The sequence below is a fragment of the Bos indicus genome, chromosome 6 (assembly GCF_029378745.1).
Source record: "Bos indicus isolate NIAB-ARS_2022 breed Sahiwal x Tharparkar chromosome 6, NIAB-ARS_B.indTharparkar_mat_pri_1.0, whole genome shotgun sequence".
Classification (NCBI taxonomy): domain Eukaryota; kingdom Metazoa; phylum Chordata; class Mammalia; order Artiodactyla; family Bovidae; genus Bos; species Bos indicus.
Window position 1 is genome coordinate 38,004,761 of NC_091765.1, and position 13,415 is coordinate 38,018,175.

A 13,415-nucleotide genomic window follows, 5' to 3' on the forward strand; every position below is an offset into this window, starting at 1 on the left:
ATCACAACATCATGCTTCTCTTCCTGTGTCTCCCTACGCTGCATGCTGGTGCTGCTGCTGGACTTCATTTTCTGTCCACTGGAATGACTTGCCTGATTTAAGGGAGTAAAATGTCAAGTAAGCTCAATACAAATAGGAATAAAAGATAATTTGAAAAACGTGGAGAAAAAGTGGTTCAGCCTCTTTTGGTCAGTTCAGAACTACTCCCAAGTGTAACAATAATGCATTTTAAGCTCAGCTTTGTTGTTATCGTGTAGCTAAGTAGTGTTCGACTCTTTTGTGACCCCTGTGGACTGTAGCCTGCCAAGTTTCTCTATCCATGGGATTTCCCAGGCAAGAACACTGGAGTGGGTTGCCATTTCCTTCTCCAGGGGATCTTCCTGACCCACGGATTGAACCCGCATCTCCTGCATTGGCAGGTGGATTTTTACCACTGAGCCACCAGGGAAGCCCTGAAATCAGTTTATCTATGTTTAAAAATGAAACTCTCAATATTAAGTAGTAATACAAGTTCCAGAAGAACATACTATTTATATAAAAATAAAAAAAAACAAATATTATTTATTAGTGTGTAGAGAAATGTAGCAAACACTGAAGAGAAGCAAGAAAATGACAAATAAAAAATTTTGATCGGGGGTTACCTCTGGGGAGGAGGGGAAGAAATACAATTAGGGAGGGACACACAGTTATTTATAATGTCTTGATGCTTTAGCTGAATAGTAAATACATGTGCTCATTTTATCCTTATTTTTTGAACTTTGCATATAGGGACCATGTATTTTTTTTATGTGTGCAATATTTCATGAAACTGCCAAGGTTCCACACCAAGCTCTGTTTTCAAAAATGCTGCTATGAAACTGGTCAATGCTGTTGTAGTATAGAGAGGAGACTTTTAGACACATTGGGAATGTGGGAAAGAATTAATGGATTTTGTTGAATTCTAGTGCCTTCTGGGGTGAATATACTTTAAGTGTGCAGATGACACAAACTTCTGCAGCAGTATGAACTGTACATACCACAACCACCACAGATCTGGAGCTGATTTACAGAGCAAACTTCTGAAGCTGTGACTAAACTCAGTTTATCTTTCCTCAGAGGCAATATAAGCCTGGGCACTATCAGCTTGGGCATCCTATCCTATCCTTTTTTTACTGAAGTATAGTTGATTTACAGTATTACATTAGTTTCAGGTGTACAAATAGTATATTTAAATAGATTACACTCCATTTAAAGTTATTATAAGATATTGACTATATTCCCTGTGCTGAACAATATATCCTTATAATTTATTTATTTTATATATAGTAGTTTGTGTCTCTCAGTCTCCTATCCCTATCTTGCCCCTCCTCCCTTTCCTCTCCCCACTGGCAATACTAGTTTGTTCTCTATATCTGTGAGTCAGATTCTGTTTTGTTATATTCATTTATTTGTTTTATTTCTTAGATTTCACATATGTATTAAGATAAAGCCTTTTTCTCTGTCTTATTTCACTAAGCATAATACTGCCTAGGTCCATCTATATTGTTGCAAATGGCAGAATTTCATTTTTTATGGTTGAGTAAAATTCCCGTTGTGTATATATATACATACATACACACATACCTCTTTATCCATTCATCTGTTGATAGACACTTAGGTTGCTTCCATTCTATCCTGTCCCTGAGATTCAAAGGAAATGAGACTTGAACCTCCAGTAAACATACAGTGGGAATCTCAGCATCATCCACCTTTTGGGTTTCCAGGGAGCTGGCTTCTGTTTCTCCTAGACCCCTCTAGCTCCACATTCCTGCTTCCACGGGACTCATTCCCTTAAGGGATCAGCTCAAGGTCCTGATGTGCTTTTCTGCCTCTGGAGACATTGCCAAATGGTGAACAATGCTGGATCAACTTAACTTTCCCAAGGACCATCTCTACAGGGGTTGGGGCAGCAGACCAGCTGCAATGTTGGGAAGGGTGTCACACTGCAGAGTATCATAGCTCAGCAAGTAGCTCAAAGATGGACACCAGGCATCCAGGTTCTTAAGTCAAGAAAGTTTTAAGTCATTCACTGTTGTGTTTTATATCCATTTGCTATGTGTTTTAGTTGCCATCTCTACACAGCTGGGCTTCCCTGGTGGCTGGGACAGTAAAGAATCTGCCTACAATGCAGGACACCTGAGTTAGACCCCTGGGTCGGGAAGATCCCCTGGAGAGAGCAATGGCTACCCACTCCAGTATTCTTGCCTGAAGAATTCCATGGACAGAGGAGCCTGGAGGGCTGAAGTCCATGGGGTCACAAACAGTCAGACACAACTGAGTGATTAACACTTTCACTTCATTTAGGTCGTACTGCTTTCAATATTTGTCAGGTGAGGAATCAAAGTAATTTGTTAGGTAACTTTCTAAGGCTCTAGACCGTCTGTGATTGACCCATGATATGAATCTAGGCCTGGCTAACTGCATAGCTAGGGCTCTTTCCCTATATCAGACTGTGACCTATAAACATCTCAGAATATCATGACATGCATGGTTCATAAAGAATTCACATACAAATTCTAAGGTGCCTCTCTCCCCAAGGAGGACACATGGAGAAGGCAACCAGAAGCAGCCAGGAAGAGGCATGAAAAGCCAACATGAAAACAGATACCCATCTAGGACCCACAGGGAAAGAGAGGACAGAATTTGGTAATGGTGGTTATCCAGGATCCCTTTCGCAACTAAGGAAACCTTGACTGTACCCCTGATGTGCCCTAGAGATACAAGGAATTGTATCTCCTTCTATTTTACTTTTTCTTTGCAGCAATCCTGAGGCAGGTAGATGAGGTGGGCACTATGCCTTTCAGATCAGGATAGGGAGTCCTGGGGAAATTTCAAGGGGGTGGTCTAAGCAGTGGTAAGGATGGAACCAGAACAAAGTCTCCTGATACTGTTACAGACTGAATTAGGTTCCCTTCAAAATTCCTGTGTTGAAGCCCTAAACCCCAGTGTGACTGTGTTTGGAAAAAGGGCCATTTAGGAGGTAATTAAGGTTAAATTAGGTCATAAGGGCAGTGTCTTAATCTGACAGGACTTGTGTCTTATACAAACAGGAAGAGACACCAGAGATGTCTTTCTTTCCATGTGTGCACAGAGGAAAGTCCATGTGGGGACAGAATAAGAGGGTGCTGTCGACAAGCTAGGAAGAGATCCCTCAAAAAACCTCACACTAACAGCACCCTGATCTTGAACTCCGAGCCTCCAGAACTGTGAGAAGATAAATTTATGATGTTCAAGCCACACCATCTGTGGCATTTGGTTATGTCAGCCCAAGCTGACTAATACAGAAGTCAACACATGACTGTCAGAACCCAACCCTGGCCCATCATTCTAATGACCCTCAGGCCATCAAAGAGCACTTATAATGACTTTTTTTAGATCACAACCCACCTTCTGTCTTTGCACCAACCACCAGTTAACGTTCCTATTTGAGGGCCTCATCTCCCAGTTGAAATACCACCTTCACCTGTGTCTTCTGGTACACTCAGAAGGATTTCTCAGACTCTCTTTTATGGGCTAGCAATCCCTAAGGCTCTGTTTTTGACAGCACTTTCTTGCTCTGCAAATTCTCCCTGGAAAGTTGCCAAGAGACCTATTTCCATGAGGATCTTGGACAGTCTCCTCCACACCAATGAATAAGTACCCAGTCTAGAATCAACCTTTACTAAATATTTGCTGAATGAATGAGTAAATAAATAAATAAACAGACTATCCTCTAAGAGTTGATAATTTCTAAAACTGAATCACTAGTCGAGATATCTTTTCTGAATTCCAGCCCTACAGTCTCAGTCAGGGACTGCCCACAATAATGCTGCATAACAAACTACCACCCAAACTCAATGACTTACACCAAGAAGCATTTGTTCTCATGTAGGGAAACTGTGGTCAGGCATGGCTGAGTGCATCTACCCTGCGTTTCAGGTCCTGTATGGTCTGGGCTTGGCTTGAGTTGGGAGCTGGATTAAGGTCTGCTCACTAGCACTAGGCTGTAGGGGCAGAGACCAGTCAGCGCATGCTTTTCACATGGTGATCACCAAACTGCACAAACACAGTTAAAGCCTCTGCCTGTGTATACACTTTAACGTTCCGTGTGTGTATGTGTGTTAGTCACTCAATCACGTTCGACTCTTTGCAACCCCATGGGCTGTGGCCTGCCAGGCTCCTCTCTCCATGGAATTCTCCAGGCAAGAATGCTGGAGTGGGTTGCTGTTTCCTTCTCCACTAACATTCCACAGACCAAAGCAAATCTAAGAAGTGCATCATCAATGGGAAGAGGACAGAATCCCTGCTCATAGGATACAGGAGGGCATTAGGGATAAGTGAATATTTACTGAACAATAATGTAAAATCCAATCTAGCACAACTAGACCTCAATTGTAGTGCAAGACCTCTCCTCCTTGAATGTCTTACAAGCTCCTTAAATTCTCTGTGTCATTTGCCAAGAATCTAGCCCTTTGCCAATTTCTTCCTTCTGGAGAATTGAGTCTTCATGTCTATCACCAACTAGTTGGGAATCCTGCTGAATTTGGGCAGAACATCCAATTCTTTCTGACAGCTCTCTTGAATTCTGAATCATTCACTTTCTGGAACCCCTCATTGCCCTGGCCCACACAGCTGACCAGCTCTCCCACTGCAGTCATGTGCCTGATTCACACCAATGTTTTCTAAGCTTTCTGGATTTTATGTCCCCAGATACTCTCAATAGGATACTTATTTCCCAACTCCCACTGGCTCAGTGCTAGTCAACCTCAGCTACCAAGAGCCCACCCAGCCCTGTGTATCAGTTTGCCAGGAGGAGACTGGACACTGGACGGTCCTTTCAAGCACTCACCCTTACACTTTCTGAAGCAAGCTTCTTTTATCAGCTCTTCTCTGGGGACAGCACCACATGGACTTGGCTAGAAGCTACCTCCTGTGGAATTGACATTTGGACCCAACAAAGGGGAAAAAGGTCAGTGAAAGAGTTACTGATTAACTTTTGCTTTTCTGGTTCATTCAGGATGCGTGCATGGATGCGCGCACACATACACACACACACACCCTCTACTCAGTTCTAATCTCCTTGTTCATGTTTATTTAGGCTGTTGCCAGATAATTTGATAGGCTTCTTCAGGACAAATAGGCCCTGCCCTAGGGGCCTGAGGACAGGAATAGCAAGTCTGGACAGACGCACTTGGCAGCGTGAAGAGGAAAAGCTGTGCAGGATGAATGTCACAGTATTGCTGGCTCTTGCTTGCTGTATTAATTTCTCCCTTAAAAGAAAACTGACCCATTTTTTCCAGCCCACAGCCCTAATGGACTCGTATTCAGAAGCCATCCTTCCCCCACATAAAGAGCTGTATTGTACTTAATGATAAGCCTTTTAGTGGAATTTGCTATTTCTGGATCTTTCTCTGGGAAGTTCCCATTAATGAGCCTGCAAGTGCAGGGAAAAGCAGATGTTTGGGGGCGGGTATGCTTCAAGGGCAGACCACCCTGGAAAGAAAATGGACAAAAACTAGTAACAGGTTCTTTTTCATGTCCTTGAAACTGGTTTGATTTACCCAAAACTATGATTTAAATAAACTTTGTCTTCAAAATATAAAACTATCACTCCTCATGCTACCCACCCCCCATATCCTATCTGCATAAATCCTTACTCTACCCACAAATGCTTCTGTAATTCTAATCATAACAAAATCATCAGCAGACCGCAAAGCTAGACCAAGACACGTGGATAACCTAGCAGGTTAACATCTGTCACTCCTTCAAACTTATAATTGGTCAATGCCTATTTAAGAGACTGAATGAAACATGAGGAGAAAGACGGAGCAGCACTGCTGAGGGAAGATTAATCTTTCTTTTACTGTCTGGAGCAATTCAGCTCTGGCCCCAAATCTGTAAAACCAAAGCCTTGACATCAACCAGTGGTGCCCTCCTTCACAAAGCAGTTTATTGTTCATTCATTAATTTCACAACCCCTTCCAAGTCACCCTGCAACTGGAAACAGCCAGTGAGGATTGTGCAATACCTCCCTTAAGGGTGGGGGTGGGGGCGGGGGCGTTCTACCATTTTGGCATCCTTCTGCATTTCCTGTGATGTGCTGGCACCCAGTGATGCATTTGCATCATTTATGGATGAAAGTTTTACTGGCACACCCGCCCTTTAGTATGTCTCCTACTGGCACCCCCTCTGTCTTGGCATTAATGGAGGTGATAAGATATATTTAAAAGGTATAAGGCGAGGTCCTTGTCATCAAGGGTTTAACAGTTCAAAGTAACTCAACTCATATTATTAATATTGAGAGCAGGGCACTATGCTAGAAGCTGCTAGAAGTTCAAATGGGGGGGAGGTAAAAGAGAGAGCCCTGAGAATCCTAAAGGCCATCTCAAACTGGAGTCTGCAGCATCACCTAAACTTGGTTAAAAATGCAAATTCTTGGGCCTCAGCCATGATCATCCGAACAAGATGTGCTGCAGGTAGGTCTAGCCATTTGTGTTTAATACTAACATTTGAACAGTACTGGCCTAAAGACCTCCTAGAGAAGTAGAAGAAATAAGAATCTCTCATTCAATCTTCTGCTACCAGACAGAGCAAGTTCAGGATTGGGCAACGGACATGGACCTATTATATAGACCAAAGGCCAAGGGCCTACTGTGGTGATATCAGAGTCAGGTTAAAGTCATAGTCACCAGTGGAGTTTTCAAAATGCATATTGCCTGAACCTCACCCAAAAGTTTTAATTCATTGGTCTAATTTTTTGTTCAAAATGCTGCCTGGTTGATTCTGACAATTATCAGAGGCAAGAACCTCATTAAGGGTCTGAGAAGGAAGAAGCCTTTGATGATGAAGAGGATATTGTGAAAGTTAGCCAGTGGCCTCACCTCCCATGGCTGCTATAACAAATTACTACAAACTCATAGCTTAAAACAACAGAACTTTATCAAAGGTGAAAAGCTTTTAGTTTTTTGTCTATGATCAGGAACAAGACAAGGAGGCCCACTCTTGCCACTTTTATTCAACACAATATTGGAAGTCCTAGTCATCTGCAATTAGGCAAATCAAAAAGGGAGAAAAACTATCATTATTTGCAGATGACTTGCTACTATATGTAGAAAAGCCTAAAGACTCCACCAAAGCCCATTAGAACTAATAAATGAATTCAGTATAGTCAGAGGATGCAAAAACAATATATAGAAATCTGTGGCCTTTCTGTACACTAATAACAAACTAACAAGAAGAGAAATAATGAAAACAATCCCATTCATAATTGCACCAAAAAGAACAAAATACCTAAGGATAAATTTATCCATGGAGGTGAAAGATTTGTACACTGCAACCTGTAAGACACTGATGAAAGATACTGAAGAACAACACATAAATAAATGGAAAAATATTGCATGTTCATGTTTTGGAAGAATTAACATTGTTAAAATGTCCATAGTATCCAAAATAAACTATAGAGTCAATACAATCCCTGTCAAAATTCCAATGGCATATTGCATGGAACTATAAAAAATAATTCTAAAAATTGTAGGAAACAAAAGATTCCAAAGAGCAAAACAATCTTGCAAAACAAGAACACAGCTGGAGATATCACACTCCCTGATTTCAAACTATACTACAAAGCTATAGTTATCAAAACATATGGTACTGGCACAAATCAGTGGAACCACAGACCAATGGAACAGAATTGAGAGCCCATAAATAAACCTGCACATAAATGGACAATTAATTCATGACAAAGGAGCAAGGAACACAGTTTTATTTATTTTTAAACATTTATTTATATGGCTGCACTGTGCAGCATGCTGGATCCTAGTTTCCTGACCAAAGATCAAACCTGTGTTCCCTGCATTAGGAGTGTGGTATCTTTATCACTGGAAGTGATTAAGCAAAGTCCTGACACACAGTTGAGAAATGACAGTCTCTTCAATAAATGGTATTGGGAAAACTGGACAGCCACGTGCAAAAGATTGAAATTAGACACTATCTTATAACAGACATAAATATTAAGTCAAAACAGATAAAGTCATGAATGTAGGGCCTGAAATCATAAAATTCCTAGAAGAAAACATGGGTGGTAACCTTAATGACATGGATCTTAGTGATATTTTTGTGGATGTGACTCTAAAGGCAAGGGAAACAAAAGCAAAAGTAAGCAAATGGAACTACAACAAGCTAAAAAGACTCTGTATAGCAAAGGAACCATCATCAAAGTGGAAAGGCAACCTACTGAATGGGAGAAGATAATTTCAAATCATACATCTGATAAGGGATTAATATACAAAATATGTAACATCTCACACAACTCAACAATAAAAAGGCAAACAATCTGGTTTAAAAAATGAGCAGAGGCACTGAATAGATATTTTTCCAAAGAAGATATACAGGTGGCCAATAGGTACATAGGATGTTCAACATCACTAATTATTAGGGAAATGCAAATAAAAATCACAGTGAGATATCATCTCACACCTACTAGAATGGATATTACTAAAAAGGCCAGGCAAGAGTACTGGAGTGGGATGCCATTGCCTTCTCTGACTAAAAAGGCAAGAAATAAATACTGTTGAGGATGTGGAGGAAAGGGAACCCACCACTGTTGGTAGAACTGTAAACTGGTGTAGCTGCTGCATAAAACAGTATGAGATGCCACAAGAAATTGAGAATAGAACTACCATATGACTCAGATATTCCACTTCTGGGTTTTTATCTGAAGAGTAAGAAAACATAAATCTGAAAAGATATATGCATCCCTATGTTCACTGCAGCATTGTTTACAACAGCCAAGATATAGAAACAGTCTAAGTGTCCATAAATGAATGAACAAAGATGCACAGAGTGGAATACTACTTCCCAATGAGAAAGAATGAAATTCTTCCAGCTGGAACAACATAAATGGACCTTAGCAGAGACATTACTTTGATGACAAAGGTCCATATGGTCAAAGCTATGGGTTTTCCACTCGTCATGTATGGATGTGAGAATTGGATTATAAAGAAGGCTGAGCACCAAAGAATTGATGATTTTGAACTGTGGTGATGGAGAAGACTCTTGAGAGGCCCTTGGACTGCAAGGAGATCAAACCAGTCAGTCCTAAAGGAAATCAGTCCTGAATATTCATTGGAAGGACTGATGTTGAAGCTGAAGCTCCAATACTTTGGCCACCTCATGCGAAGAGATGACTCATTAGAAAAAACCCTGATGCTGGGAAAGATTGAAGGCAGGAAGAGAAGGAGGTGACAGAGAACAAGATGGTTGGATGGCATCACTGACTTAATGGACATGAGTCTGAGCAAGCTCCAGGAGATGGTAAAGGTGTGTAGTCCACTGGGTTGCAAAGAGTTGGACATGACTGAGTGACTGAACAATAACAACAAATGGACCTTGAAGGTATTATGCTAAATGAAATAAGGTGGAGAAAGGCAAATACTGTATGATTTCAGTTACATGTGGAATCTAAAACAAAACAAGTGAACAAACAAAATAAAACCAAACCAAACTCATAGGCACAGAGGATGGATTAGTAGTTACCAGGGGGGAAAGGGGTTGGAGAGGGTGGGTGAGACGGGTGAATGCCGTCTATTACCACACACCAAATGTATGGTGATAGATGGCAACTACACTTGTGGTCACTTGGTAGTGCACACAGATGTTGAATTATAACGCTGTACACCTGAAATCTATAAAAAAAAAAAAATAAATAAACAGAGCTTTTTCTTTCACAGTATGTCAGAAGTCAAAATCAAGGTGACTGCAAGGCCATACTCCCTGCTGTCTCTTCTAGCTTTTGGTGGCTCAGGTGTTCCTCGGCCCATGGCTGCATAACTCCAAACCCTTCCTTCATCTTCATGTGGCCTTCCTCTCTTCTGCATCTTCTTCTCTTCTGTCTCAAACCCTGCTCTTCCTTTCTCCTCAAGGGACACTTGTCATTGGATTTAGGGCCCATCCCGATAATCTAAGATGATCTCATCTCAATACACTTAATCTGCAGAGATACTTTTTCCAAATAAAGTATTACAGCATCACAGGTTCCAGGGATCTGACACCTATTGGAAGGCTATTTTGGGTCTACCATGGCTTATAAAGAGAAGACAGCAACTGCCAAGTGTACAATTACACAAAGCTGTAAAAGACTGAATAATCTCTTGGACTTGGATTTTTAACAGAACAAGAGCATGAAGTTTAAGGGGGTAAAGCTATAATGCTAGCTGGTCAGGATTCAGCAGCTTTTCAGGAAAATTTTCTCTGCCACCCTGCCTCACAAGACTTGGAACAACATTATTCCTGATGAAGACATCAAAGACTCACAAGAAGGTCTTTCTGCTTCATGTTCTGATGGTTCCACAACTAAGAGAAAGGCTTCCAGTGCGATCAGGGTCAGACCAGGGAGAACTGCTGGTGTGGTTATTGGTGCCACTGGCCTGTGAGCTGTGAAAGAGCTGCTTGTTTCTCTAATACCTCGAGGAACCTGGGAGCCTTTTCCAGGTGTATCCTCTTACCCTGGAGGCTCAGAATATAGTGAGTAACTTCAAATAGGTCCATTAAAGTTATAATGTGAGCTGACAGCCTGGGCCTGTTATTACGCCACTATGGTTTGAAAGTAATTATGCCATTGTCTCTGTAACTATGAGAGTTGCTCACTTGAAACTGTTCCAGTGTTCAGATTATAGAAGACAGTTGTAGTAAATGCCTTTTTAAATGGCAAGCGTTGTAGTCAACAAGTTAGGACCTCAATATATCTTGTTTATTAAGTTGTTTTTAACTAATTGATAAATATTCTCCAGCTCTCTTTCTTCCAATTTTCCTAATATTTTTTATGGGAATCTACCTGTAACAAACATGAGCTCTGCTCATGGAAATCTATCTCAAGGAAATAATCTAGTAAAAATGCAGGGATAGAATCTCAAGAATATCCATCACATCACAATGATTTTAACAATGAGAAACCAGAATCAACCAAAATATCCATGAATTATGGTCCCTATGTACCTCAGGAAACTTTTCTTGATCCCTCAGATTGTTCAGTGTTTTCATACTTCTTGCTTGGTAGCATATCAAAACCGTATTTCAATTTTTTAATAAAAACAGGCTGTTTTAACGAGTCTCCATTCAATCAACAGGTGGATAACTTAACACTCTTCATTCTTCCTCTGGAAAGCCACCAGACTTCTGCTCTCACAGTCACCTGTTTATGCCAGTTGTATTTGCTATTGTAATTATGTGATTTAACACCGCACTAAGCCAGTTATATATGAATACAAAGAGTAAGTTGTTGTTCTGATGAAAACTGGGCTGAATAATTTGAAAAGATAAAGCATTTATTGATAAAGGCGCGTTGCTAGAGGAAAAATATGGTATTCAATTAGGTATGATGAAGAAGTGAAAAGTTTTAAAGGTTTAAAAGGATTCTGAACCCATATTGTTTAACAAGTGTTTTAGATTCTCCTTCTCCACCTTAAAGATACCAAAATGACTAAAAAAAAAATCAAAAAAACAAAAAACTGATGCATTATGGTCAGGCCAGGACAGTGCCTGTTTATGCCTTTAATTTCAGTGCCCTATCTGATTAGTGGCCCTTTCATTCTCAGAAATGTCCCAGTTTGTATGACAAATTAAAATGTCACTCTAACTATTGTAAACTATGGGTATAGTTTATATAAGACAAGTAAGGTGAAATGCCAGTCAGCAGGCCATCCCAAAGAACTGAAACTGAGTCTCACATGAAATAATTAGTGAATGAATATCCATCTATGTGTTTTAAGTTAAGGGTCCTCAAACTTTTTTCTGTAAAGGACCAGGTAGTAATTATTTTAGGCTTTAGCAAGTCTCTGTCCTAGTGATTCGAATCTGCCATTTCAGCACAAAAGCTACCCTAGACCATCTCTAAATGAATGTGCATCACTATGTTCCAATAAAACTTTATTTTGGACATTAAATTTGAATTTCATATACTTTTTCATGTGTCACCAAATATTGTTCTTATTTTGTATTTTTTCCAAGTTTTTAAAAATGTAAAAACTATCCTTGACTCACAAGCCATACAAAAATGGGCAGCAGGCTGATCTGGCCTACAACATAGTTTGCTGACCCCTGTTTTAAGTTTAAAAAAATGTTATGTATGTGCTAGGCTGTTCACATGACATTGAATATGAGGGCTTCTATTGTATTTGAGGGTTTCTTTCTACTTGTTTTGCCTGTAAGTTCCATGAGATAAGGGATTTTACCTGGCACTTTTAAAAACACTCAGTAAAAGTGTCTCAAATCAAAGAAGTTAAATTATACAACATTTATACAATGGAATATTTTTAACACAACCATTAAAATTATGTTGGTGAGTTCTAGATTTACTTCTAAAGAGGGAAAACCCCAGGTAACACAATAATTATGAATGATATATTTTTAAAAGTGGCATGTCTATATATGTATGGGAAATCATAGAGTAGGCTATACAAAATGATATTAGTTATTATATCACTGCAGTTACTATAGATTGGGGATACTTTAAAATCTTTTTCTTCTTGTTTCTCTGTGATTTTTATTTTTCTCAAATGGATATTCTATGTATGATTGGTCACTGAGGTTTCTTTTTATATTTTGCCCCATAATTCTGGTGTCCTGAAGGAATATGGATCTGATCAAATGGAGAGCTTGGTCTAATCCTGTGTCTATGGTGAGGGGCTGCTGCTGCTGCTGCTGCTGCTGCTAAGTCGCTCCAGTCGTGTCCGACTCTGTGCGACCCCATAGACGGCAGCCCACCAGGCTCTGCCACCCCTGGGGTTCTCCAGATAAGAACACTGGAGTGGGTTGCCATTTCCTTCTCCAATGCATGAAAGTGAAAAGTGAAAGTGAAGTCGCTCAGTCATGTCCGACCCTTAGCGACCCCATGGACTGCAGCCTACCAGTCTTATCCGTCCATGGGAGTTTCCAGGCAAGAGTACTGGAGTGGGTTGCCATTGCCTTCTCTGATGGTGAGGGGCTGCTGCTGCTGCTGCTGCTAAGTCGCTTCAGTCGTATCTGACTCTGTGCGACCCCATAGACCGCAGCCCACCAGGCTCCCTGTCCCTGGGATTCTCTGGGCAAGAACTCTGGAGTGGGTTGCCATTTCCTTCTCCAATGCATGAAAGTGAAAAGTGAAAGTGAAGTTGCTCAGTCGTGTCCGACTCCTAGCGACCCCATGGACTGCAGCCTACCAGGCCCCTCTGTCCATGGGATTTTCCAGACAAGAGTACTGGAGTGGGGTGCCATTGCCTTCTCCGGGTGAGGGGCTAGGAGTGACTAAGTCAGAAGTTGACCTGGGAGGGGATGGGGAAAGTCTATTTATTTATCAGATATGCCAGTTTATTGCCTTTATGAAACTTGAAACTAGATGCTAGTAACTCCTGAGTTCTGTCCTTGAAAAAGAAACCTCCCCACTG

General features: G+C 40.7%; 2 protein-coding genes across 6 annotated transcripts in view; one reads left to right on the plus strand and one right to left on the minus strand.

Moving 5' to 3' along the window:
* Positions 1-13,415, minus strand: part of FAM184B (family with sequence similarity 184 member B) — a 125,414-nt gene that overhangs the window by 101,739 nt on the left and 10,260 nt on the right. Inside the window, exon 1 of one of the 5 annotated variants that reach the window (XM_070791210.1) lies at positions 4,847-4,925. The exons of the other annotated variants lie outside the window; for them this stretch is intronic. The gene's annotated coding sequence lies outside the window, so the exon portion shown is untranslated. Of the gene's footprint in view, positions 1-4,846; positions 4,926-13,415 lie in introns of those variants that run through there. 5 annotated transcript variants of the gene reach the window in all.
* The window catches only part of NCAPG (non-SMC condensin I complex subunit G), a 101,059-nt gene that overhangs the window by 153 nt on the left and 87,491 nt on the right, over positions 1-13,415 (plus strand). The window lies entirely within an intron of this gene.